Below are 26,879 nucleotides of genomic sequence, written 5' to 3'. Positions count from 1 at the left end.
TCAATCAAGCATGCCCACTGCTGGGCCTATCGACTGAGAGGATGAGAATCAAAAAGACACAGGCTGGACTTCACGAGTGGCACAGTGGTTGACGGTCTTCCACCGAAGAAGGGGACACGGGTTCATGCCCTGGTTCGGGAAAATCACACACGCCGTGGAGCGGCTGGTCCCGTGAGCTATGGCTGCTGGGCCTGTGCGTCCAGAGCCTGTGCTCTGCAATGGGAGTAGCCATGGCAGTGAGTGGCCCACGTACCGCAAAAAATAAAAAAAAAAACACAGACTGGCAATCCTACACTCCAGCAATATTTATCATAGCCAACACTTGGAAGCTATGAAAATGTCCATCAACAGAGGAATGCACAAAGAAAAAGTGGTCCATGTACACAATGGAATATGACTCCAATAAAAAAATATAAACTCAATGTAGAAAACAAACATAAGTAAAGAAACATCAGCTTTTCGGGGTTTATCCAGGCACATTCCACTCTAATTTATAACCGAGGAATACCACTGCAAGGTAGTCTGTTTCCCTAGTTAAAAGTTTGGGAAAAGCAGAAATGCTGCCACCCTCTGTCCGTGACCTGCAACAGCAGCTTTAAAAACTGTGCTAAGGGTCACTTCATATGCACCAGTACTGGAGGGCTGTAAATGAAACCTGCCCTCAAAACGTCTTGAGGGGCGTAATGGCCAAAATCTTTCTAAATGTCACACATACTTCAAGAAAACTGTTTGAAGAGGTAAGCTGTACGCACAGCTTGAAGACAAAAAGGACATGCCAGAAAGCTCAATTTCAATGGATTATGAGACGCAGGCAAATCCAACCACAAACATGGACCAGCTCACACTAGTCAGAATAAACCTCAGCAAAAAAACTACAAACAATAAATGCTGAAGGTGTTGTGCAGAAGTGCATACCCTCAACATTAAGTGGGACGTGACCTGGTAAGAGCCACTAATGAGAACAGAATGGAGGTGCCTTTACAAGGTAAACATTTTGCTACCATATGATCCAGCAGGCCCACTCCTGGGCCTATAACCTAAGAAGACAGAATTGGAAAGACACAGGCAGGCAAATGTGCATTGCCGCAGCATTACAATAGCCAAGTCATGGAAGCAACCAAAAAGTCCATCAACAGATGAGTGGACAAAGAAGAACTGGTACATGTACAGACAGAGTATTAGCCAAGGAAATAAAGAACACGATGCCATTTGCAGCACCGTAGATGAGTCTAGAGGTAATCACACAACTTGTAGTATGTCAGAAAGAGAAAGACACATATCCTATGATATCACTTATAGGTATTACCTATAAATTCATACCAGTGAAGATATTTCCACAGAGAAGGCCAACCACAGATTCATTAAACAAACTTATGGTTCCCCAATGGAAATTTGTGAGGATTGGATACATTAGCATATCAGGGTTAACAGACGTATACAAACACAGGGGAAATATATAATCACCAAAGACCTACGGAATACCAAGAGAAGACTACTCAACGTTCTGTCATAACGTACATGGGAAAAGGATTCCAGGAAGAAAAGACATATGTGTATGTGTCAAAGAACCACATCTTGCACACCTAGAACAAGCCAAACTTTGTAATCAAACTTGCTGTGGTAAACATAAAAATTAAATTTAAAAAAATGAACAAGAAGTAGGGAGACATCTACTTAAGGGGCTTTTTCCTGGCACATTCCATTCTAAATTACAACCTAGAACACGACTTCCATTGAGGCTCTGTTGCCCTAGTCACCAGATTTGGTAAAGCAGAACTGCTGCCAACTTGTGGGCGTTTCACACAACAGCAGCTTTCATCCCAGCATCAATGGTCAGTTGATATTCAAAATACTTGCAGGCCTGTAAATCACACCTGCCCGGAAAACCAATCCTGGGGTCGTATGTCGACCAAAAAATTCAAAAGGCGTCCATATTTCAAACCGACAGTTTCAAGAGGCATAATTTATGCACATTTGTCTTCTGTTTCTTTTTCTTTATTTCTTTTTTCTTAAAAAAACGGGAATGGAAAAAGGCTGAACAGCAGGAATTAATAAAGCCATGCAAATCCAGTGTACACAAACGTTCACCTCACAGCCGTCAGAATGATCATCAGTAAAAAATGTCTACAAACAATAAAGGCTGAAGGGGTTTTAGAGAACTGCGTACCCTTTAGCTGCCGGTGGGATGTAACCTGGTAAGAGCCAGTAGTGAGAGCAGAATGGAGGTGCGTTTAAGGGTAATAATGGAGCTACCATGTGATGTGGTAGGCCCACTCATGGGACTATCACTGGTGTAGACCAGAATCAAAAAGACACAGGCGGGCAATCACGCACTGCAGCAAAATGTACCATAGCCAGGACCTGGAAGAAACCAAAATGTCCATCAACAGAAAAATGCACCAAGAAGAAGTCGCCCATGTACACAATGGAATATTAGCCATGAAAAAGCACAGAACTGTGCCGTTGGCACCACCATAGAAGGACCAAGAGATAATCACCCAACTTGAAGTAAGAAAGCAACCGAAAGGCCGACATCCTATGACGTCACTTATAGGTGTTACCTAAAAATTGATACTCATGAAATAATCTCCAAGAGAAGGACACACATAGATTCAGAAAACCAAATTATGTTTAACCAAATGGAATGGTGTAAGGATTGTATGAATTAGGATATGGGGGTTAACAGACATATACTAATACATAGGAAATATATAATCACAAAATACCTAGGGAATACGAAGAGCGGTCTCCTCAACACTCTATAATAACATACACGGGAAAGGATCCAAACAGGAATAGACAGATACACTGATAGGATGAACCAGAAACTGTACACCTAGGAGAATCTACATTTTGATCAAATTTGCTCTGATAATTTAAAAAATTAAATTTAAATAACAAACAACAATTTAGGAGATATAAGCCCTTGGGTGTTTGCGCTGGCACATTCCACTCTAATTCGCAGCTTACTAACACGATTGCCAGGAAAGCTCTGTTGCCCAAAAACCCAGAGTTGGAAATGAAGAAATGCTGCCACCTCGTGGCCGTTTCCCACAAGAGCGGCTTTAAACCCACAGCTAATGGTCACTTAACATTCACAAGGATTCAGGGCTGTAAAGGACACCTGCCCTAAAAAATTGTGCGGAGGTAGGGAATGGCCAAAAAGTTTCAAAACTCTCAAATTTTTCAAGGAGATTGTATGGAGGGCTAAGTTTTACTCACTCACTTTCAAAAAAGAGGAAAATGGATAAAAGCTCCACATCAGTAATTATTACACTCATGCAGATCTAACCTCCAAAAAGGTTTCAACTCACACATGTCAACTACCATCAACTAAAAGTCTACAAACATTACATGCTGAAGGGGTTTTAGAGAACTGTGTACCCTCTAGCTGCTGGTGAGATGTAAAGTGGTGACAGCCAATAATGAGAATAGAAAGGAGCTGCGTTTAAAAGTAAAAATTGAGCCACCATTCCGTTCAGCAGGTCCACCGCTGAGACTCTCACCTGACAAGTCCAGAGTCGAGAAGGCACAGGCTTCAACAGCTGCACTGCAGGAATTTTCACAATAGCCAAGACACGGAAGCAACCAAAATGTCCATCACCATATCAGTTGAAAAAGAAGAAGTGGTTCATGTACACAATAGAATATTAGCCATGAAAAACAATGAAACACTGCTCTTTGAGGCACCATAGTTGAGCCTAGAGATAATCACAGAACATGAGGTAAGTCGGAAAGCAAAAGACATATCCTATGATATCACTTATAGGCGTTATCGAACAACTGACACAAATGAACTTATTTGCACAGAGAAAGACACTCACACACTTAGAAAACAAACTATGCTTGTCTAAAAGGAAAGGTGGGGGGAATGGAAAAATTAGAGATTAGGGTTACCATACGTGTACAAATACCTAATAAATACATATATCAAAAGACCGACCGTATAGTAAGGGAGGTCTATGGAACACTCTGCCATAATTTACATGGGAAGTGGATCTGTACATGAATATATATAGATATAGATATAGATATAGATAGATATATATATGTTATGCACAAATGAACCAGATTGTCTACACCTAGCACAAACAATATTCTAATCATTACCCCAATTAAAAAATAACTAAAACAACAAACAGGAAATAATGTAACATAAACTTATGGGGGTTTCTCCTGGCACATTCCATTTCAATTTACAACTTAGGAACAGGGATTCCAGAAGGGCTCTGCTGCCCTAGTAACCAGATTTGGGAATGGAGAAATGCTGCCGCCTAGTGGCCGTTTACCACAACAGCAGCTTTAAACGCAGTGCTAATGGTCACTAAATATTCACACTCATTACAGGCCTGTGAATGACACCTGCCCTCAAAAACAGTCCTGGGGGCGAATATTGACCAAAACATCAATTTTGAGGGCAACCTTTCAAGAAGACAATTTCAGGACGTTAATTGTATTCTCCATTTTTTTCATTTTTTCTTTAACAGAAATTTTAAAAGGTGTGGGAAAATGAACCTTAGAAAGAATTAAAGACATGCAAATCCAAATTACAAAAGTCCTATCAGCTCACACCAGTCAGAATGGCCATCAGCAAAAATTCTGCAAACAATAAATGCTGAAGGGGTTGTGGAGAAATGCCTAGCCTTGGTTCAATGTGGGACATGGTAAGAGCCAGTAAGGAAAACACAAAGGAGGTGCCTTGAAAACGTAAATACTGAGCTACCATTCAATCAAGCATGCCCACTGCTGGGCCTATCGACTGAGAGGATGAGAATCAAAAAGACACAGGCTGGACTTCACGAGTGGCACAGTGGTTGACGGTCTTCCACCGAAGAAGGGGACACGGGTTCATGCCCTGGTTCGGGAAAATCACACACGCCGCGGAGCGGCTGGTCCCGTGAGCTATGGCTGCTGGGCCTGTGCGTCCAGAGCCTGTGCTCTGCAATGGGAGTAGCCATGGCAGTGAGTGGCCCACGTACCGCAAAAAATAAAAAAAAAAACACAGACTGGCAATCCTACACTCCAGCAATATTTATCATAGCCAACACTTGGAAGCTATGAAAATGTCCATCAACAGAGGAATGCACAAAGAAAAAGTGGTCCATGTACACAATGGAATATGACTCCAATAAAAAAATATAAATTCAATGTAGAAAACAAACATAAGTAAAGAAACATCAGCTTTTCGGGGTTTATCCAGGCACATTCCACTCTAATTTATAACCGAGGAATACCACTGCAAGGTAGTCTGTTTCCCTAGTTAAAAGTTTGGGAAAAGCAGAAATGCTGCCACCCTCTGTCCGTGACCTGCAACAGTAGCTTTAAAAACTGTGCTAAGGGTCACTTCATATGCACCAGTACTGGAGGGCTGTAAATGAAACCTGCCCTCAAAACGTCTTGAGGGGCGTAATGGCCAAAATCTTTCTAAATGTCACACATACTTCAAGAAAACAGTTTGAAGAGGTAAGCTGTACGCACAGCTTGAAGACAAAAAGGACATGCCAGAAAGCTCAATTTCAATGGATTATGAGACGCAGGCAAATCCAACCACAAACATGGACCAGCTCACACTAGTCAGAATAAACCTCAGCAAAAAAACTACAAACAATAAATGCTGAAGGTGTTGTGCAGAAGTGCATACCCTCAACGTTAAGTGGGACGTGACCTGGTAAGAGCCACTAATGAGAACAGAATGGAGGTGCCTTTACAAGGTAAACATTTTGCTACCATATGATCCAGCAGGCCCACTCCTGGGCCTATAACCTAAGAAGACAGAATTGGAAAGACACAGGCAGGCAAATGTGCATTGCCGCAGCATTACAATAGCCAAGTCATGGAAGCAACCAAAAAGTCCATCAACAGATGAGTGGACAAAGAAGAACTGGTACATGTACAGACAGAGTATTAGCCAAGGAAATAAAGGACACGATGCCATTTGCAGCACCGTAGATGAGTCTAGAGGTAATCACACAACTTGTAGTATGTCAGAAAGAGAAAAGACACATATCCTATGATATCACTTATAGGTATTACCTATAAATTCATACCAGTGAAGATATTTCCACAGAGAAGGCCAACCACAGATTCATTAAACAAACTTATGGTTCCCCAATGGAAATTTGTGAGGATTGGATACATTAGCATATCAGGGTTAACAGACGTATACAAACACAGGGGAAATATATAATCACCAAAGACCTACGGAATACCAAGAGAAGACTACTCAACGTTCTGTCATAACGTACATGGGAAAAGGATTCCAGGAAGAAAAGACATATGTGTATGTGTCAAAGAACCACATCTTGCACACCTAGAACAAGCCAAACTTTGTAATCAAACTTGCTGTGGTAAACATAAAAATTAAATTTAAAAAAATGAACAAGAAGTAGGGAGACATCTACTTAAGGGGCTTTTTCCTGGCACATTCCATTCTAAATTACAACCTAGAACACGACTTCCATTGAGGCTCTGTTGCCCTAGTCACCAGATTTGGTAAAGTAGAACTGCTGCCACCTTGTGGGCGTTTCACACAACAGCAGCTTTCATCCCAGCATCAATGGTCAGTTGATATTCAAAATACTTGCAGGCCTGTAAATCACACCTGCCCGGAAAACCAATCCTGGGGTCGTATGTCGACCAAAAAATTCAAAAGGCGTCCATATTTCAAACCGACAGTTTCAAGAGGCATAATTTATGCACATTTGTCTTCTGTTTCTTTTTCTTTATTTCTTTTTTCTTAAAAAAACGGGAATGGAAAAAGGCTGAACAGCAGGAATTAATAAAGCCATGCAAATCCAGTGTACACAAACGTTCACCTCACAGCCGTCAGAATGATCATCAGTAAAAAATGTCTACAAACAATAAAGGCTGAAGGGGTTTTAGAGAACTGCGTACCCTTTAGCTGCCGGTGGGATGTAACCTGGTAAGAGCCAGTAGTGAGAGCAGAATGGAGGTGCGTTTAAGGGTAATAATGGAGCTACCATGTGATGTGGTAGGCCCACTCATGGGACTATCACTGGAGTAGACCAGAATCAAAAAGACACAGGTGGGCAATCCCGCACTGCAGCAAAATGTACCATAGCCAGGACCTGGAAGAAACCAAAATGTCCATCAACAGAAAAATGCACCAAGAAGAAGTCGCCCATGTACACAATGGAATATTAGCCATGAAAAAGCACAGAACTGTGCCGTTGGCACCACCATAGAAGGACCAAGAGATAATCACCCAACTTGAAGTAAGAAAGCAACCGAAAGGCCGACATCCTATGACGTCACTTATAGGTGTTACCTAAAAATTGATACTCATGAAATAATCCCCAAGAGAAGGACACACATAAATTCAGAACACCAAATTATGTTTAACCAAATGGAAAGGTGTAAGGATTGTATGAATTAGGATATGGGGGTTAACAGACATATACTAATACATAGGAAATATATAATCACAAAATACCTAGGGAATACGAAGAGCGGTCTACTCAACACTCTATAATAACATACACGGGAAAGGATCCAAACAGGAATAGACAGATACACTGATAGGATGAACCAGAAACTGTACACCTAGGAGAATCTACATTTTGATCAAATTTGCTCTGATAATTTAAAAAATTAAATTTAAATAACAAACAACAATTTAGGAGATATAAGCCCTTGGGTGTTTGCGCTGGCACATTCCACTCTAATTCGCAGCTTACTAACACGATTGCCAGGAAAGCTCTGTGGCCCAAAAACCCAGAGTTGGAAATGAAGAAAGGCTGCCGCCTCGTGGCCGTTTCCCACAAGAGCGGCTTTAAACCCACAGCTAATGGTCACTTAACATTCACAAGGATTCAGGGCTGTAAAGGACACCTGCCCTAAAAAATTGTGCGGAGGTAGGGAATGGCCAAAAAGTTTCAAAACTCTCAAATTTTTCAAGGAGATTGTATGGAGGGCTAAGTTTTACTCACTCACTTTCAAAAAAGAGAAAAATGGATAAAAGCTCCACATCAGTAATTATTAGACTCATGCAGATCTAACCTCCAAAAAGGTTTCAACTCACACATGTCAACTACCATCAACTAAAAGTCTACAAACATTACATGCTGAAGGGGTTTTAGAGAACTGTGTACCCTCTAGCTGCTGGTGAGATGTAAAGTGGTGACAGCCAATAATGAGAATAGAAAGGAGCTGCGTTTAAAAGTAAAAATTGAGCCACCATTCCGTTCAGCAGGCCCACCGCTGAGACTCTCACCTGACAAGTCCAGAGTCGAGAAGGCACAGGCTTCAACAGCTGCACTGCAGGAATTTTCACAATAGCCAAGACACGGAAGCAACCAAAATGTCCATCACCATATCAGTTGAAAAAGAAGAAGTGGTTCATGTACACAATAGAATATTAGCCATGAAAAACAATGAAACACTGCTCTTTGAGGCACCATAGTTGAGCCTAGAGATAATCACAGAACATGAGGTAAGTCGGAAAGCAAAAGACATATCCTATGATATCACTTATAGGCGTTATCGAACAACTGACACAAATGAACTTATTTGCACAGAGAAAGACACTCACACACTTAGAAAACAAACTATGCTTGTCTAAAAGGAAAGGTGGGGGGAATGGAAAAATTAGAGATTAGGGTTACCATACGTGTACAAATACCTAATAAATACATATATCAAAAGACCGACCGTATAGTAAGGGAGGTCTATGGAACACTCTGCCATAATTTACATGGGAAGTGGATCTGTACATGAATATATATAGATATAGATATAGATATAGATATAGATAGATATATATATGTTATGCACAAATGAACCAGATTGTCTACACCTAGCACAAACAATATTCTAATCATTACCCCAATTAAAAAAAACTAAAACAACAAACAGGAAATAATGTAACATAAACTTATGGGGGTTTCTCCTGGCACATTCCATTTCAATTTACAACTTAGGAACAGGGATTCCAGAAGGGCTCTGCTGCCCTAGTAACCAGATTTGGGAATGGAGAAATGCTGCCGCCTAGTGGCCGTTTACCACAACAGCAGCTTTAAACGCAGTGCTAATGGTCACTAAATATTCACACTCATTACAGGCCTGTGAATGACACCTGCCCTCAAAAACAGTCCTGGGGGCGAATATTGACCAAAACATCAATTTTGAGGGCAACCTTTCAAGAAGACAATTTCAGGACGTTAATTGTATTCTCCATTTTTTTCATTTTTTCTTTAACAGAAATTTTAAAAGGTGTGGGAAAATGAACCTTAGAAAGAATTAAAGACATGCAAATCCAAATTACAAAAGTCCTATCAGCTCACACCAGTCAGAATGGCCATCAGCAAAAATTCTGCAAACAATAAATGCTGAAGGGGTTGTGGAGAAATGCCTAGCCTTGGTTCAATGTGGGACATGGTAAGAGCCAGTAAGGAAAACACAAAGGAGGTGCCTTGAAAAGGTAAATACTGAGCTACCATTCAATCAAGCATGCCCACTGCTGGGCCTATCGACTGAGAGGATGAGAATCAAAAAGACACAGGCTGGACTTCACGAGTGGCACAGTGGTTGACGGTCTTCCACCGAAGAAGGGGACACGGGTTCATGCCCTGGTTCGGGAAAATCACACACGCCGTGGAGCGGCTGGTCCCGTGAGCTATGGCTGCTGGGCCTGTGCGTCCAGAGCCTGTGCTCTGCAATGGGAGTAGCCATGGCAGTGAGTGGCCCACGTACCGCAAAAAATAAAAAAAAAAACACAGACTGGCAATCCTACACTCCAGCAATATTTATCATAGCCAACACTTGGAAGCTATGAAAATGTCCATCAACAGAGGAATGCACAAAGAAAAAGTGGTCCATGTACACAATGGAATATGACTCCAATAAAAAAATATAAACTCAATGTAGAAAACAAACATAAGTAAAGAAACATCAGCTTTTCGGGGTTTATCCAGGCACATTCCACTCTAATTTATAACCGAGGAATACCACTGCAAGGTAGTCTGTTTCCCTAGTTAAAAGTTTGGGAAAAGCAGAAATGCTGCCACCCTCTGTCCGTGACCTGCAACAGCAGCTTTAAAAACTGTGCTAAGGGTCACTTCATATGCACCAGTACTGGAGGGCTGTAAATGAAACCTGCCCTCAAAACGTCTTGAGGGGCGTAATGGCCAAAATCTTTCTAAATGTCACACATACTTCAAGAAAACAGTTTGAAGAGGTAAGCTGTACGCACAGCTTGAAGACAAAAAGGACATGCCAGAAAGCTCAATTTCAATGGATTATGAGACGCAGGCAAATCCAACCACAAACATGGACCAGCTCACACTAGTCAGAATAAACCTCAGCAAAAAAACTACAAACAATAAATGCTGAAGGTGTTGTGCAGAAGTGCATACCCTCAACATTAAGTGGGACGTGACCTGGTAAGAGCCACTAATGAGAACAGAATGGAGGTGCCTTTACAAGGTAAACATTTTGCTACCATATGATCCAGCAGGCCCACTCCTGGGCCTATAACCTAAGAAGACAGAATTGGAAAGACACAGGCAGGCAAATGTGCATTGCCGCAGCATTACAATAGCCAAGTCATGGAAGCAACCAAAAAGTCCATCAACAGATGAGTGGACAAAGAAGAACTGGTACATGTACAGACAGAGTATTAGCCAAGGAAATAAAGAACACGATGCCATTTGCAGCACCGTAGATGAGTCTAGAGGTAATCACACAACTTGTAGTATGTCAGAAAGAGAAAGACACATATCCTATGATATCACTTATAGGTATTACCTATAAATTCATACCAGTGAAGATATTTCCACAGAGAAGGCCAACCACAGATTCATTAAACAAACTTATGGTTCCCCAATGGAAATTTGTGAGGATTGGATACATTAGCATATCAGGGTTAACAGACGTATACAAACACAGGGGAAATATATAATCACCAAAGACCTACGGAATACCAAGAGAAGACTACTCAACGTTCTGTCATAACGTACATGGGAAAAGGATTCCAGGAAGAAAAGACATATGTGTATGTGTCAAAGAACCACATCTTGCACACCTAGAACAAGCCAAACTTTGTAATCAAACTTGCTGTGGTAAACATAAAAATTAAATTTAAAAAAATGAACAAGAAGTAGGGAGACATCTACTTAAGGGGCTTTTTCCTGGCACATTCCATTCTAAATTACAACCTAGAACACGACTTCCATTGAGGCTCTGTTGCCCTAGTCACCAGATTTGGTAAAGCAGAACTGCTGCCAACTTGTGGGCGTTTCACACAACAGCAGCTTTCATCCCAGCATCAATGGTCAGTTGATATTCAAAATACTTGCAGGCCTGTAAATCACACCTGCCCGGAAAACCAATCCTGGGGTCGTATGTCGACCAAAAAATTCAAAAGGCGTCCATATTTCAAACCGACAGTTTCAAGAGGCATAATTTATGCACATTTGTCTTCTGTTTCTTTTTCTTTATTTCTTTTTTCTTAAAAAAACGGGAATGGAAAAAGGCTGAACAGCAGGAATTAATAAAGCCATGCAAATCCAGTGTACACAAACGTTCACCTCACAGCCGTCAGAATGATCATCAGTAAAAAATGTCTACAAACAATAAAGGCTGAAGGGGTTTTAGAGAACTGCGTACCCTTTAGCTGCCGGTGGGATGTAACCTGGTAAGAGCCAGTAGTGAGAGCAGAATGGAGGTGCGTTTAAGGGTAATAATGGAGCTACCATGTGATGTGGTAGGCCCACTCATGGGACTATCACTGGTGTAGACCAGAATCAAAAAGACACAGGCGGGCAATCCCGCACTGCAGCAAAATGTACCATAGCCAGGACCTGGAAGAAACCAAAATGTCCATCAACAGAAAAATGCACCAAGAAGAAGTCGCCCATGTACACAATGGAATATTAGCCATGAAAAAGCACAGAACTGTGCCGTTGGCACCACCATAGAAGGACCAAGAGATAATCACCCAACTTGAAGTAAGAAAGCAACCGAAAGGCCGACATCCTATGACGTCACTTATAGGTGTTACCTAAAAATTGATACTCATGAAATAATCTCCAAGAGAAGGACACACATAGATTCAGAAAACCAAATTATGTTTAACCAAATGGAATGGTGTAAGGATTGTATGAATTAGGATATGGGGGTTAACAGACATATACTAATACATAGGAAATATATAATCACAAAATACCTAGGGAATACGAAGAGCGGTCTCCTCAACACTCTATAATAACATACACGGGAAAGGATCCAAACAGGAATAGACAGATACACTGATAGGATGAACCAGAAACTGTACACCTAGGAGAATCTACATTTTGATCAAATTTGCTCTGATAATTTAAAAAATTAAATTTAAATAACAAACAACAATTTAGGAGATATAAGCCCTTGGGTGTTTGCGCTGGCACATTCCACTCTAATTCGCAGCTTACTAACACGATTGCCAGGAAAGCTCTGTGGCCCAAAAACCCAGAGTTGGAAATGAAGAAAGGCTGCCGCCTCGTGGCCGTTTCCCACAAGAGCGGCTTTAAACCCACAGCTAATGGTCACTTAACATTCACAAGGATTCAGGGCTGTAAAGGACACCTGCCCTAAAAAATTGTGCGGAGGTAGGGAATGGCCAAAAAGTTTCAAAACTCTCAAATTTTTCAAGGAGATTGTATGGAGGGCTAAGTTTTACTCACTCACTTTCAAAAAAGAGGAAAATGGATAAAAGCTCCACATCAGTAATTATTACACTCATGCAGATCTAACCTCCAAAAAGGTTTCAACTCACACATGTCAACTACCATCAACTAAAAGTCTACAAACATTACATGCTGAAGGGGTTTTAGAGAACTGTGTACCCTCTAGCTGCTGGTGAGATGTAAAGTGGTGACAGCCAATAATGAGAATAGAAAGGAGCTGCGTTTAAAAGTAAAAATTGAGCCACCATTCCGTTCAGCAGGCCCACCGCTGAGACTCTCACCTGACAAGTCCAGAGTCGAGAAGGCACAGGCTTCAACAGCTGCACTGCAGGAATTTTCACAATAGCCAAGACACGGAAGCAACCAAAATGTCCATCACCATATCAGTTGAAAAAGAAGAAGTGGTTCATGTACACAATAGAATATTAGCCATGAAAAACAATGAAACACTGCTCTTTGAGGCACCATAGTTGAGCCTAGAGATAATCACAGAACATGAGGTAAGTCGGAAAGCAAAAGACATATCCTATGATATCACTTATAGGCGTTATCGAACAACTGACACAAATGAACTTATTTGCACAGAGAAAGACACTCACACACTTAGAAAACAAACTATGCTTGTCTAAAAGGAAAGGTGGGGGGAATGGAAAAATTAGAGATTAGGGTTACCATACGTGTACAAATACCTAATAAATACATATATCAAAAGACCGACCGTATAGTAAGGGAGGTCTATGGAACACTCTGCCATAATTTACATGGGAAGTGGATCTGTACATGAATATATATAGATATAGATATAGATATAGATAGATATATATATGTTATGCACAAATGAACCAGATTGTCTACACCTAGCACAAACAATATTCTAATCATTACCCCAATTAAAAAAAACTAAAACAACAAACAGGAAATAATGTAACATAAACTTATGGGGGTTTCTCCTGGCACATTCCATTTCAATTTACAACTTAGGAACAGGGATTCCAGAAGGGCTCTGCTGCCCTAGTAACCAGATTTGGGAATGGAGAAATGCTGCCGCCTAGTGGCCGTTTACCACAACAGCAGCTTTAAACGCAGTGCTAATGGTCACTAAATATTCACACTCATTACAGGCCTGTGAATGACACCTGCCCTCAAAAACAGTCCTGGGGGCGAATATTGACCAAAACATCAATTTTGAGGGCAACCTTTCAAGAAGACAATTTCAGGACGTTAATTGTATTCTCCATTTTTTTCATTTTTTCTTTAACAGAAATTTTAAAAGGTGTGGGAAAATGAACCTTAGAAAGAATTAAAGACATGCAAATCCAAATTACAAAAGTCCTATCAGCTCACACCAGTCAGAATGGCCATCAGCAAAAATTCTGCAAACAATAAATGCTGAAGGGGTTGTGGAGAAATGCCTAGCCTTGGTTCAATGTGGGACATGGTAAGAGCCAGTAAGGAAAACACAAAGGAGGTGCCTTGAAAAGGTAAATACTGAGCTACCATTCAATCAAGCATGCCCACTGCTGGGCCTATCGACTGAGAGGATGAGAATCAAAAAGACACAGGCTGGACTTCACTAGTGGCACAGTGGTTGACGGTCTTCCACCGAAGAAGGGGACACGGGTTCATGCCCTGGTTCGGGAAAATCACACACGCCGCGGAGCGGCTGGTCCCATGAGCTATGGCTGCTGGGCCTGTGCGTCCAGAGCCTGTGCTCTGCAATGGGAGTAGCCATGGCAGTGAGTGGCCCACGTACCGCAAAAAATAAAAAAAAAAACACAGACTGGCAATCCTACACTCCAGCAATATTTATCATAGCCAACACTTGGAAGCTATGAAAATGTCCATCAACAGAGGAATGCACAAAGAAAAAGTGGTCCATGTACACAATGGAATATGACTCCAATAAAAAAAAATATAAATTCAATGTAGAAAACAAACATAAGTAAAGAAACATCAGCTTTTCGGGGTTTATCCAGGCACATTCCACTCTAATTTATAACCGAGGAATACCACTGCAAGGTAGTCTGTTTCCCTAGTTAAAAGTTTGGGAAAAGCAGAAATGCTGCCACCCTCTGTCCGTGATCTGCAACAGTAGCTTTAAAAACTGTGCTAAGGGTCACTTCATATGCACCAGTACTGGAGGGCTGTAAATGAAACCTGCCCTCAAAACGTCTGGAGGGGCGTAATGGCCAAAATCTTTCTAAATGTCACACATACTTCAAGAAAACAGTTTGAAGAGGTAAGCTGTACGCACAGCTTGAAGACAAAAAGGACATGCCAGAAAGCTCAATTTCAATGGATTATGAGACGCAGGCAAATCCAACCACAAACATGGACCAGCTCACACTAGTCAGAATAAACCTCAGCAAAAAAACTACAAACAATAAATGCTGAAGGTGTTGTGCAGAAGTGCATACCCTCAACGTTAAGTGGGACGTGACCTGGTAAGAGCCACTAATGAGAACAGAATGGAGGTGCCTTTACAAGGTAAACATTTTGCTACCATATGATCCAGCAGGCCCACTCCTGGGCCTATAACCTAAGAAGACAGAATTGGAAAGACACAGGCAGGCAAATGTGCATTGCCGCAGCATTACAATAGCCAAGTCATGGAAGCAACCAAAAAGTCCATCAACAGATGAGTGGACAAAGAAGAACTGGTACATGTACAGACAGAGTATTAGACAAGGAAATAAAGGACACGATGCCATTTGCAGCACCGTAGATGAGTCTAGAGGTAATCACACAACTTGTAGTATGTCAGAAAGAGAAAAGACACATATCCTATGATATCACTTATAGGTATTACCTATAAATTCATACCAGTGAAGATATTTCCACAGAGAAGGCCAACCACAGATTCATTAAACAAACTTATGGTTCCCCAATGGAAATTTGTGAGGATTGGATACATTAGCATATCAGGGTTAACAGACGTATACAAACACAGGGGAAATATATAATCACCAAAGACCTACGGAATACCAAGAGGAGACTACTCAACGTTCTGTCATAACGTACATGGGAAAAGGATTCCAGGAAGAAAAGACATATGTGTATGTGTCAAAGAACCACATCTTGCACACCTAGAACAAGCCAAACTTTGTAATCAAACTTGCTGTGGTAAACATAAAAATTAAATTTAAAAAAATGAACAAGAAGTAGGGAGACATCTACTTAAGGGGCATTTTCCTGGCACATTCCATTCTAAATTACAACCTAGAACACGACTTCCATTGAGGCTCTGTTGCCCTAGTCACCAGATTTGGTAAAGTAGAACTGCTGCCACCTTGTGGGCGTTTCACACAACAGCAGCTTTCATCCCAGCATCAATGGTCAGTTGATATTCAAAATACTTGCAGGCCTGTAAATCACACCTGCCCGGAAAACCAATCCTGGGGTCGTATGTCGACCAAAAAATTCAAAAGGCGTGCATATTTCAAACCGACAGTTTCAAGAGGCATAATTTATGCACATTTGTCTTCTGTTTCTTTTTCTTTATTTCTTTTTTCTTAAAAAAACGGGAATGGAGGGCTTCCCTGGTGGCGCAGTGGTTAAGAATCTGCCTGCCAATGCAGGGGACACGGGTTCGAGCCCTGGTCCGGGAAGATCCCACATTGCCATGGAGCAGCTAAGCACGTGCACCACAACTACTGAGCCTGCACTCTGGAGCCCGTGAGCCACAACTACTGAAGCCCACGCTCCTAGAGCCTGTGCTCCGCAACAAGAGAAGCCACCGCAATGAGAAGCCCGCACACCGCAACTGGAGAAAAGGCCTCACGCAGTGATTAAGACCCAACGCAGCCAAAAATAAAATAAATAAATAAAAAATAAAAAAAAAAAAAACGGGAATGGAAAAAGGCTGAACAGCAGGAATTAATAAAGCCATGCAAATCCAGTGTACACAAACGTTCACCTCACAGCCGTCAGAATGATCATCAGTAAAAAATGTCCACAAACAATAAAGGCTGAAGGGGTTTTAGAGAACTGCGTACCCTTTAGCTGCCGGTGGGATGTAACCTGGTCAGAGCCAGTAGTGAGAGCAGAATGGAGGTGCGTTTAAGGGTAATAATGGAGCTACCATGTGATGTGGTAGGCCCACTCATGGGACTATCACTGGAGTAGACCAGAATCAAAAAGACACAGGCGGGCAATCCCGCACTGCAGCAAAATGTACCATAGCCAGGACCTGGAAGAAACCAAAATGTCCATCAACAGAAAAATGCACCAAGAAGAAGTCGCCCATGTACACAATGGAATATTAGCCATGAAAAAGCACAGAACTGTGCCGTTGGCACCACCATAGAAGGACCAAGAGATAATCACCCAACTTGAAGTAAGAAAGCAACCGAAAGGCCGACATCCTATGACGTCACTTATAGGTGTTACCTAAAAATTGATACTCATGAAATAATCCCCAAGAGAAGGACACACATAGATTCAGAAAACCAAATTATGTTTAACCAAATGGAAAGGTGTAAGGATTGTATGAATTAGGATATGGGGGTTAACAGACATATACTAATACATAGGAAATATATAATCACAAAATACCTAGGGAATACGAAGAGCGGTCTACTCAACACTCTATAATAACATACACGGGAAAGGATCCAAAGAGGAATAGACAGATACACTGATAGGATGAACCAGAAACTGTACACCTAGGAGAATCTACATTTTGATCAAATTTGCTCTGATAATTTAAAAAATTAAATTTAAATAACAAACAACAATTTAGGAGATATAAGCCTTTGGGTGTTTGCGCTGGCACATTCCACTCTAATTCGCAGCTTACTAACACGATTGCCAGGAAAGCTCTGTGGCCCAAAAACCCAGAGTTGGAAATGAAGAAAGGCTGCCGCCTCGTGGCCGTTTCCCACAAGAGCGGCTTTAAACCCACAGCTAATGGTCACTTAACATTCACAAGGATTCAGGGCTGTAAAGGACACCTGCCCTAAAAAATTGTGCGGAGGTAGGGAATGGCCAAAAAGTTTCAAAACTCTCAAATTTTTCAAGGAGATTGTATGGAGGGCTAAGTTTTACTCACTCACTTTCAAAAAAGAGGAAAATGGATAAAAGCTCCACATCAGTAATTATTACACTCATGCAGATCTAACCTCCAAAAAGGTTTCAACTCACACATGTCAACTACCATCAACTAAAAGTCTACAAACATTACATGCTGAAGGGGTTTTAGAGAACTGTGTACCCTCTAGCTGCTGGTGAGATGTAAAGTGGTGACAGCCAATAATGAGAATAGAAAGGAGCTGCGTTTAAAAGTAAAAATTGAGCCACCATTCCGTTCAGCAGGCCCACCGCTGAGACTCTCACCTGACAAGTCCAGAGTCGAGAAGGCACAGGCTTCAACAGCTGCACTGCAGGAATTTTCACAATAGCCAAGACACGGAAGCAACCAAAATGTCCATCACCATATCAGTTGAAAAAGAAGAAGTGGTTCATGTACACAATAGAATATTAGCCATGAAAAACAATGAAACACTGCTCTTTGAGGCACCATAGTTGAGCCTAGAGATAATCACAGAACATGAGGTAAGTCGGAAAGCAAAAGACATATCCTATGATATCACTTATAGGCGTTATCGAACAACTGACACAAATGAACTTATTTGCACAGAGAAAGACACTCACACACTTAGAAAACAAACTATGCTTGTCTAAAAGGAAAGGTGGGGGGAATGGAAAAATTAGAGATTAGGGTTACCATACGTGTACAAATACCTAATAAATACATATATCAAAAGACCGACCGTATAGTAAGGGAGGTCTATGGAACACTCTGCCATAATTTACATGGGAAGTGGATCTGTACATGAATATATATAGATATAGATATAGATATAGATAGATATATATATGTTATGCACAAATGAACCAGATTGTCTACACCTAGCACAAACAATATTCTAATCATTACCCCAATTAAAAAAAACTAAAACAACAAACAGGAAATAATGTAACATAAACTTATGGGGGTTTCTCCTGGCACATTCCATTTCAATTTACAACTTAGGAACAGGGATTCCAGAAGGGCTCTGCTGCCCTAGTAACCAGATTTGGGAATGGAGAAATGCTGCCGCCTAGTGGCCGTTTACCACAACAGCAGCTTTAAACGCAGTGCTAATGGTCACTAAATATTCACACTCATTACAGGCCTGTGAATGACACCTGCCCTCAAAAACAGTCCTGGGGGCGAATATTGACCAAAACATCAATTTTGAGGGCAACCTTTCAAGAAGACAATTTCAGGACGTTAATTGTATTCTCCATTTTTTTCATTTTTTCTTTAACAGAAATTTTAAAAGGTGTGGGAAAATGAACCTTAGAAAGAATTAAAGACATGCAAATCCAAATTACAAAAGTCCTATCAGCTCACACCAGTCAGAATGGCCATCAGCAAAAATTCTGCAAACAATAAATGCTGAAGGGGTTGTGGAGAAATGCCTAGCCTTGGTTCAATGTGGGACATGGTAAGAGCCAGTAAGGAAAACACAAAGGAGGTGCCTTGAAAAGGTAAATACTGAGCTACCATTCAATCAAGCATGCCCACTGCTGGGCCTATCGACTGAGAGGATGAGAATCAAAAAGACACAGGCTGGACTTCACTAGTGGCACAGTGGTTGACGGTCTTCCACCGAAGAAGGGGACACGGGTTCATGCCCTGGTTCGGGAAAATCACACACGCCGCGGAGCGGCTGGTCCCGTGAGCTATGGCTGCTGGGCCTGTGCGTCCAGAGCCTGTGCTCTGCAATGGGAGTAGCCATGGCAGTGAGTGGCCCACGTACCGCAAAAAATAAAAAAAAAAACACAGACTGGCAATCCTACACTCCAGCAATATTTATCATAGCCAACACTTGGAAGCTATGAAAATGTCCATCAACAGAGGAATGCACAAAGAAAAAGTGGTCCATGTACACAATGGAATATGACTCCAATAAAAAAAATATAAATTCAATGTAGAAAACAAACATAAGTAAAGAAACATCAGCTTTTCGGGGTTTATCCAGGCACATTCCACTCTAATTTATAACCGAGGAATACCACTGCAAGGTAGTCTGTTTCCCTAGTTAAAAGTTTGGGAAAAGCAGAAATGCTGCCACCCTCTGTCCGTGATCTGCAACAGTAGCTTTAAAAACTGTGCTAAGGGTCACTTCATATGCACCAGTACTGGAGGGCTGTAAATGAAACCTGCCCTCAAAACGTCTGGAGGGGCGTAATGGCCAAAATCTTTCTAAATGTCACACATACTTCAAGAAAACAGTTTGAAGAGGTAAGCTGTACGCACAGCTTGAAGACAAAAAGGACATGCCAGAAAGCTCAATTTCAATGGATTATGAGACGCAGGCAAATCCAACCACAAACATGGACCAGCTCACACTAGTCAGAATAAACCTCAGCAAAAAAACTACAAACAATAAATGCTGAAGGTGTTGTGCAGAAGTGCATACCCTCAACGTTAAGTGGGACGTGACCTGGTAAGAGCCACTAATGAGAACAGAATGGAGGTGCCTTTACAAGGTAAACATTTTGCTACCATATGATCCAGCAGGCCCACTCCTGGGCCTATAACCTAAGAAGACAGAATTGGAAAGACACAGGCAGGCAAATGTGCATTGCCGCAGCATTACAATAGCCAAGTCATGGAAGCAACCAAAAAGTCCATCAACAGATGAGTGGACAAAGAAGAACTGGTACATGTACAGACAGAGTATTAGACAAGGAAATAAAGGACACGATGCCATTTGCAGCACCGTAGATGAGTCTAGAGGTAATCACACAACTTGTAGTATGTCAGAAAGAGAAAAGACACATATCCTATGATATCACTTATAGGTATTACCTATAAATTCATACCAGTGAAGATATTTCCACAGAGAAGGCCAACCACAGATTCATTAAACAAACTTATGGTTCCCCAATGGAAATTTGTGAGGATTGGATACATTAGCATATCAGGGTTAACAGACGTATACAAACACAGGGGAAATATATAATCACCAAAGACCTACGGAATACCAAGAGGAGACTACTCAACGTTCTGTCATAACGTACATGGGAAAAGGATTCCAGGAAGAAAAGACATATGTGTATGTGTCAAAGAACCACATCTTGCACACCTAGAACAAGCCAAACTTTGTAATCAAACTTGCTGTGGTAAACATAAAAATTAAATTTAAAAAAATGAACAAGAAGTAGGGAGACATCTACTTAAGGGGCTTTTTCCTGGCACATTCCATTCTAAATTACAACCTAGAACACGACTTCCATTGAGGCTCTGTTGCCCTAGTCACCAGATTTGGTAAAGTAGAACTGCTGCCACCTTGTGGGCGTTTCACACAACAGCAGCTTTCATCCCAGCATCAATGGTCAGTTGATATTCAAAATACTTGCAGGCCTGTAAATCACACCTGCCCGGAAAACCAATCCTGGGGTCGTATGTCGACCAAAAAATTCAAAAGGCGTGCATATTTCAAACCGACAGTTTCAAGAGGCATAATTTATGCACATTTGTCTTCTGTTTCTTTTTCTTTATTTCTTTTTTCTTAAAAAAACGGGAATGGAGGGCTTCCCTGGTGGCGCAGTGGTTAAGAATCTGCCTGCCAATGCAGGGGACACGGGTTCGAGCCCTGGTCCGGGAAGATCCCACATTGCCATGGAGCAGCTAAGCACGTGCACCACAACTACTGAGCCTGCGCTCTGGAGCCCGTGAGCCACAACTACTGAAGCCCACGCTCCTAGAGCCTGTGCTCCGCAACAAGAGAAGCCACCGCAATGAGAAGCCCGCACACCGCAACTGGAGAAAAGGCCTCACGCAGTGATTAAGACCCAACGCAGCCAAAAATAAAATAAATAAATAAAAAATAAAAAAAAAAAAAACGGGAATGGAAAAAGGCTGAACAGCAGGAATTAATAAAGCCATGCAAATCCAGTGTACACAAACGTTCACCTCACAGCCGTCAGAATGATCATCAGTAAAAAATGTCCACAAACAATAAAGGCTGAAGGGGTTTTAGAGAACTGCGTACCCTTTAGCTGCCGGTGGGATGTAACCTGGTCAGAGCCAGTAGTGAGAGCAGAATGGAGGTGCGTTTAAGGGTAATAATGGAGCTACCATGTGATGTGGTAGGCCCACTCATGGGACTATCACTGGAGTAGACCAGAATCAAAAAGACACAGGCGGGCAATCCCGCACTGCAGCAAAATGTACCATAGCCAGGACCTGGAAGAAACCAAAATGTCCATCAACAGAAAAATGCACCAAGAAGAAGTCGCCCATGTACACAATGGAATATTAGCCATGAAAAAGCACAGAACTGTGCCGTTGGCACCACCATAGAAGGACCAAGAGATAATCACCCAACTTGAAGTAAGAAAGCAACCGAAAGGCCGACATCCTATGACGTCACTTATAGGTGTTACCTAAAAATTGATACTCATGAAATAATCCCCAAGAGAAGGACACACATAGATTCAGAAAACCAAATTATGTTTAACCAAATGGAAAGGTGTAAGGATTGTATGAATTAGGATATGGGGGTTAACAGACATATACTAATACATAGGAAATATATAATCACAAAATACCTAGGGAATACGAAGAGCGGTCTACTCAACACTCTATAATAACATACACGGGAAAGGATCCAAAGAGGAATAGACAGATACACTGATAGGATGAACCAGAAACTGTACACCTAGGAGAATCTACATTTTGATCAAATTTGCTCTGATAATTTAAAAAATTAAATTTAAATAACAAACAACAATTTAGGAGATATAAGCCTTTGGGTGTTTGCGCTGGCACATTCCACTCTAATTCGCAGCTTACTAACACGATTGCCAGGAAAGCTCTGTGGCCCAAAAACCCAGAGTTGGAAATGAAGAAAGGCTGCCGCCTCGTGGCCGTTTCCCACAAGAGCGGCTTTAAACCCACAGCTAATGGTCACTTAACATTCACAAGGACTCAGGGCTGTAAAGGACACCTGCCCTAAAAAATTGTGCGGAGGTAGGGAATGGCCAAAAAGTTTCAAAACTCTCAAATTTTTCAAGGAGATTGTATGGAGGGCTAAGTTTTACTCACTCACTTTCAAAAAAGAGGAAAATGGATAAAAGCTCCACATCAGTAATTATTACACTCATGCAGATCTAACCTCCAAAAAGGTTTCAACTCACACATGTCAACTACCATCAACTAAAAGTCTACAAACATTACATGCTGAAGGGGTTTTAGAGAACTGTGTACCCTCTAGCTGCTGGTGAGATGTAAAGTGGTGACAGCCAATAATGAGAATAGAAAGGAGCTGCGTTTAAAAGTAAAAATTGAGCCACCATTCCGTTCAGCAGGCCCACCGCTGAGACTCTCACCTGACAAGTCCAGAGTCGAGAAGGCACAGGCTTCAACAGCTGCACTGCAGGAATTTTCACAATAGCCAAGACACGGAAGCAACCAAAATGTCCATCACCATATCAGTTGAAAAAGAAGAAGTGGTTCATGTACACAATAGAATATTAGCCATGAAAAACAATGAAACACTGCTCTTTGAGGCACCATAGTTGAGCCTAGAGATAATCACAGAACATGAGGTAAGTCGGAAAGCAAAAGACATATCCTATGATATCACTTATAGGCGTTATCGAACAACTGACACAAATGAACTTATTTGCACAGAGAAAGACACTCACACACTTAGAAAACAAACTATGCTTGTCTAAAAGGAAAGGTGGGGGGAATGGAAAAATTAGAGATTAGGGTTACCATACGTGTACAAATACCTAATAAATACATATATCAAAAGACCGACCGTATAGTAAGGGAGGTCTATGGAACACTCTGCCATAATTTACATGGGAAGTGGATCTGTACATGAATATATATAGATATAGATATAGATAGATAGATATATGTTATGCACAAATGAACCAGATTGTCTACACCTAGCACAAACAATATTCTAATCATTACCCCAATTAAAAAAAAACTAAAACAACAAACAGGAAATAATGTAACATAAACTTATGGGGGTTTCTCCTGGCACATTCCATTTCAATTTACAACTTAGGAACAGGGATTCCAGAAGGGCTCTGCTGCCCTAGTAACCAGATTTGGGAATGGAGAAATGCTGCCGCCTAGTGGCCGTTTACCACAACAGCAGCTTTAAACGCAGTGCTAATGGTCACTAAATATTCACACTCATTACAGGCCTGTGAATGACACCTGCCCTCAAAAACAGTCCTGGGGGTGAATATTGACCAAAACATCAATTTTGAGGGCAACCTTTCAAGAAGACAATTTCAGGACGTTAATTGTATTCTCCATTTTTTTCATTTTTTCTTTAACAGAAATTTTAAAAGGTGTGGGAAAATGAACCTTAGAAAGAATTAAAGACATGCAAATCCAAATTACAAAAGTCCTATCAGCTCACACCAGTCAGAATGGCCATCAGCAAAAATTCTGCAAACAATAAATGCTGAAGGGGTTGTGGAGAAACGCCTAGCCTTGGTTCAATGTGGGACATGGTAAGAGCCAGTAAGGAAAACACAAAGGAGGTGCCTTGAAAAGGTAAATACTGAGCTACCATTCAATCAAGCATGCCCACTGCTGGGCCTATCGACTGAGAGGATGAGAATCAAAAAGACACAGGCTGGACTTCACTAGTGGCACAGTGGTTGACGGTCTTCCACCGAAGAAGGGGACACGGGTTCATGCCCTGGTTCGGGAAAATCACACACGCCGCGGAGCGGCTGGTCCCGTGAGCTATGGCTGCTGGGCCTGTGCGTCCACAGCCTGTGCTCTGCAATGGGAGTAGCCATGGCAGTGAGTGGCACACGTACCGCAAAAAATAAAAAAAAAAAAAACACAGACTGGCAATCCTACACTCCAGCAATATTTATCATAGCCAACACTTGGAAGCTATGAAAATGTCCATCAACAGAGGAATGCACAAAGAAAAAGTGGTCCATGTACACAATGGAATATGACTCCAATAAAAAAATATAAATTCAATGTAGAAAACAAACATAAGTAAAGAAACATCAGCTTTTCGGGGTTTATCCAGGCACATTCCACTCTAATTTATAACCGAGGAATACCACTGCAAGGTAGTCTGTTTCCCTAGTTAAAAGTTTGGGAAAAGCAGAAATGCTGCCACCCTCTGTCCGTGACCTGCAACAGCAGCTTTAAAAACTGTGCTAAGGGTCACTTCATATGCACCAGTACTGGAGGGCTGTAAATGAAACCTGCCCTCAAAACGTCTTGAGGGGCGTAATGGCCAAAATCTTTCTAAATGTCACACATACTTCAAGAAAACAGTTTGAAGAGGTAAGCTGTACGCACAGCTTGAAGACAAAAAGGACATGCCAGAAAGCTCAATTTCAATGGATTATGAGACGCAGGCAAATCCAACCACAAACATGGACCAGCTCACACTAGTCAGAATAAACCTCAGCAAAAAAACTACAAACAATAAATGCTGAAGGTGTTGTGCAGAAGTGCATACCCTCAACGTTAAGTGGGACGTGACCTGGTAAGAGCCACTAATGAGAACAGAATGGAGGTGCCTTTACAAGGTAAACATTTTGCTACCATATGATCCAGCAGGCCCACTCCTGGGCCTATAACCTAAGAAGACAGAATTGGAAAGACACAGGCAGGCAAATGTGCATTGCCGCAGCATTACAATAGCCAAGTCATGGAAGCAACCAAAAAGTCCATCAACAGATGAGTGGACAAAGAAGAACTGGTACATGTACAGACAGAGTATTAGCCAAGGAAATAAAGGACATGATGCCATTTGCAGCACCGTAGATGAGTCTAGAGGTAATCACACAACTTGTAGTATGTCAGAAAGAGAAAAGACACATATCCTATGATATCACTTATAGGTATTACCTATAAATTCATACCAGTGAAGATATTTCCACAGAGAAGGCCAACCACAGATTCATTAAACAAACTTATTATGGTTCCCCAATGGAAATTTGTGAGGATTGGATACATTAGCATATCAGGGTTAACAGACGTATACAAACACAGGGGAAATATATAATCACCAAAGACCTACGGAATACCAAGAGAAGACTACTCAACGTTCTGTCATAACGTACATGGGAAAAGGATTCCAGGAAGAAAAGACATATGTGTATGTGTCAAAGAACCACATCTTGCACACCTAGAACAAGCCAAACTTTGTAATCAAACTTGCTGTGGTAAACATAAAAATTAAATTTAAAAAAATGAACAAGAAGTAGGGAGACATCTACTTAAGGGGCTTTTTCCTGGCACGTTCCATTCTAAATTACAACCTAGAACACGACTTCCATTGAGGCTCTGTTGCCCTAGTCACCAGATTTGGTAAAGTAGAACTGCTGCCACCTTGTGGGCGTTTCACACAACAGCAGCTTTCATCCCAGCATCAATGGTCAGTTGATATTCAAAATACTTGCAGGCCTGTAAATCACACCTGCCCGGAAAACCAATCCTGGGGTCGTATGTCGACCAAAAAATTCAAAAGGCGTCCATATTTCAAACCGACAGTTTCAAGAGGCATAATTTATGCACATTTGTCTTCTGTTTCTTTTTCTTTATTTCTTTTTTCTTAAAAAAACGGGAATGGAAAAAGGCTGAACAGCAGGAATTAATAAAGCCATGCAAATCCAGTGTACACAAACGTTCACCTCACAGCCGTCAGAATGATCATCATTAAAAAATGTCCACAAACAATAAAGGCTGAAGGGGTTTTAGAGAACTGCGTACCCTTTAGCTGCCGGTGGGATGTAACCTGGTAAGAGCCAGTAGTGAGAGCAGAATGGAGGTGCGTTTAAGGGTAATAATGGAGCTACCATGTGATGTGGTAGGCCCACTCATGGGACTATCACTGGAGTAGACCAGAATCAAAAAGACACAGGCGGGCAATCCCGCACTGCAGCAAAATGTACCATAGCCAGGACCTGGAAGAAACCAAAATGTCCATCAACAGAAAAATGCACCAAGAAGAAGTCGCCCATGTACACAATGGAATATTAGCCATGAAAAAGCACAGAACTGTGCCGTTGGCACCACCATAGAAGGACCAAGAGATAATCACCCAACTTGAAGTAAGAAAGCAACCGAAAGGCCGACATCCTATGACGTCACTTATAGGTGTTACCTAAAAATTGATACTCATGAAATAATCC

The sequence above is a fragment of the Mesoplodon mirus genome (assembly GCF_964341445.2).
Source record: "Mesoplodon mirus genome assembly, chromosome: X".
Classification (NCBI taxonomy): domain Eukaryota; kingdom Metazoa; phylum Chordata; class Mammalia; order Artiodactyla; family Ziphiidae; genus Mesoplodon; species Mesoplodon mirus.
The sequence above is the reverse complement of the archived record's forward strand: the minus strand, read 5'-3'. Positions refer to the sequence as shown.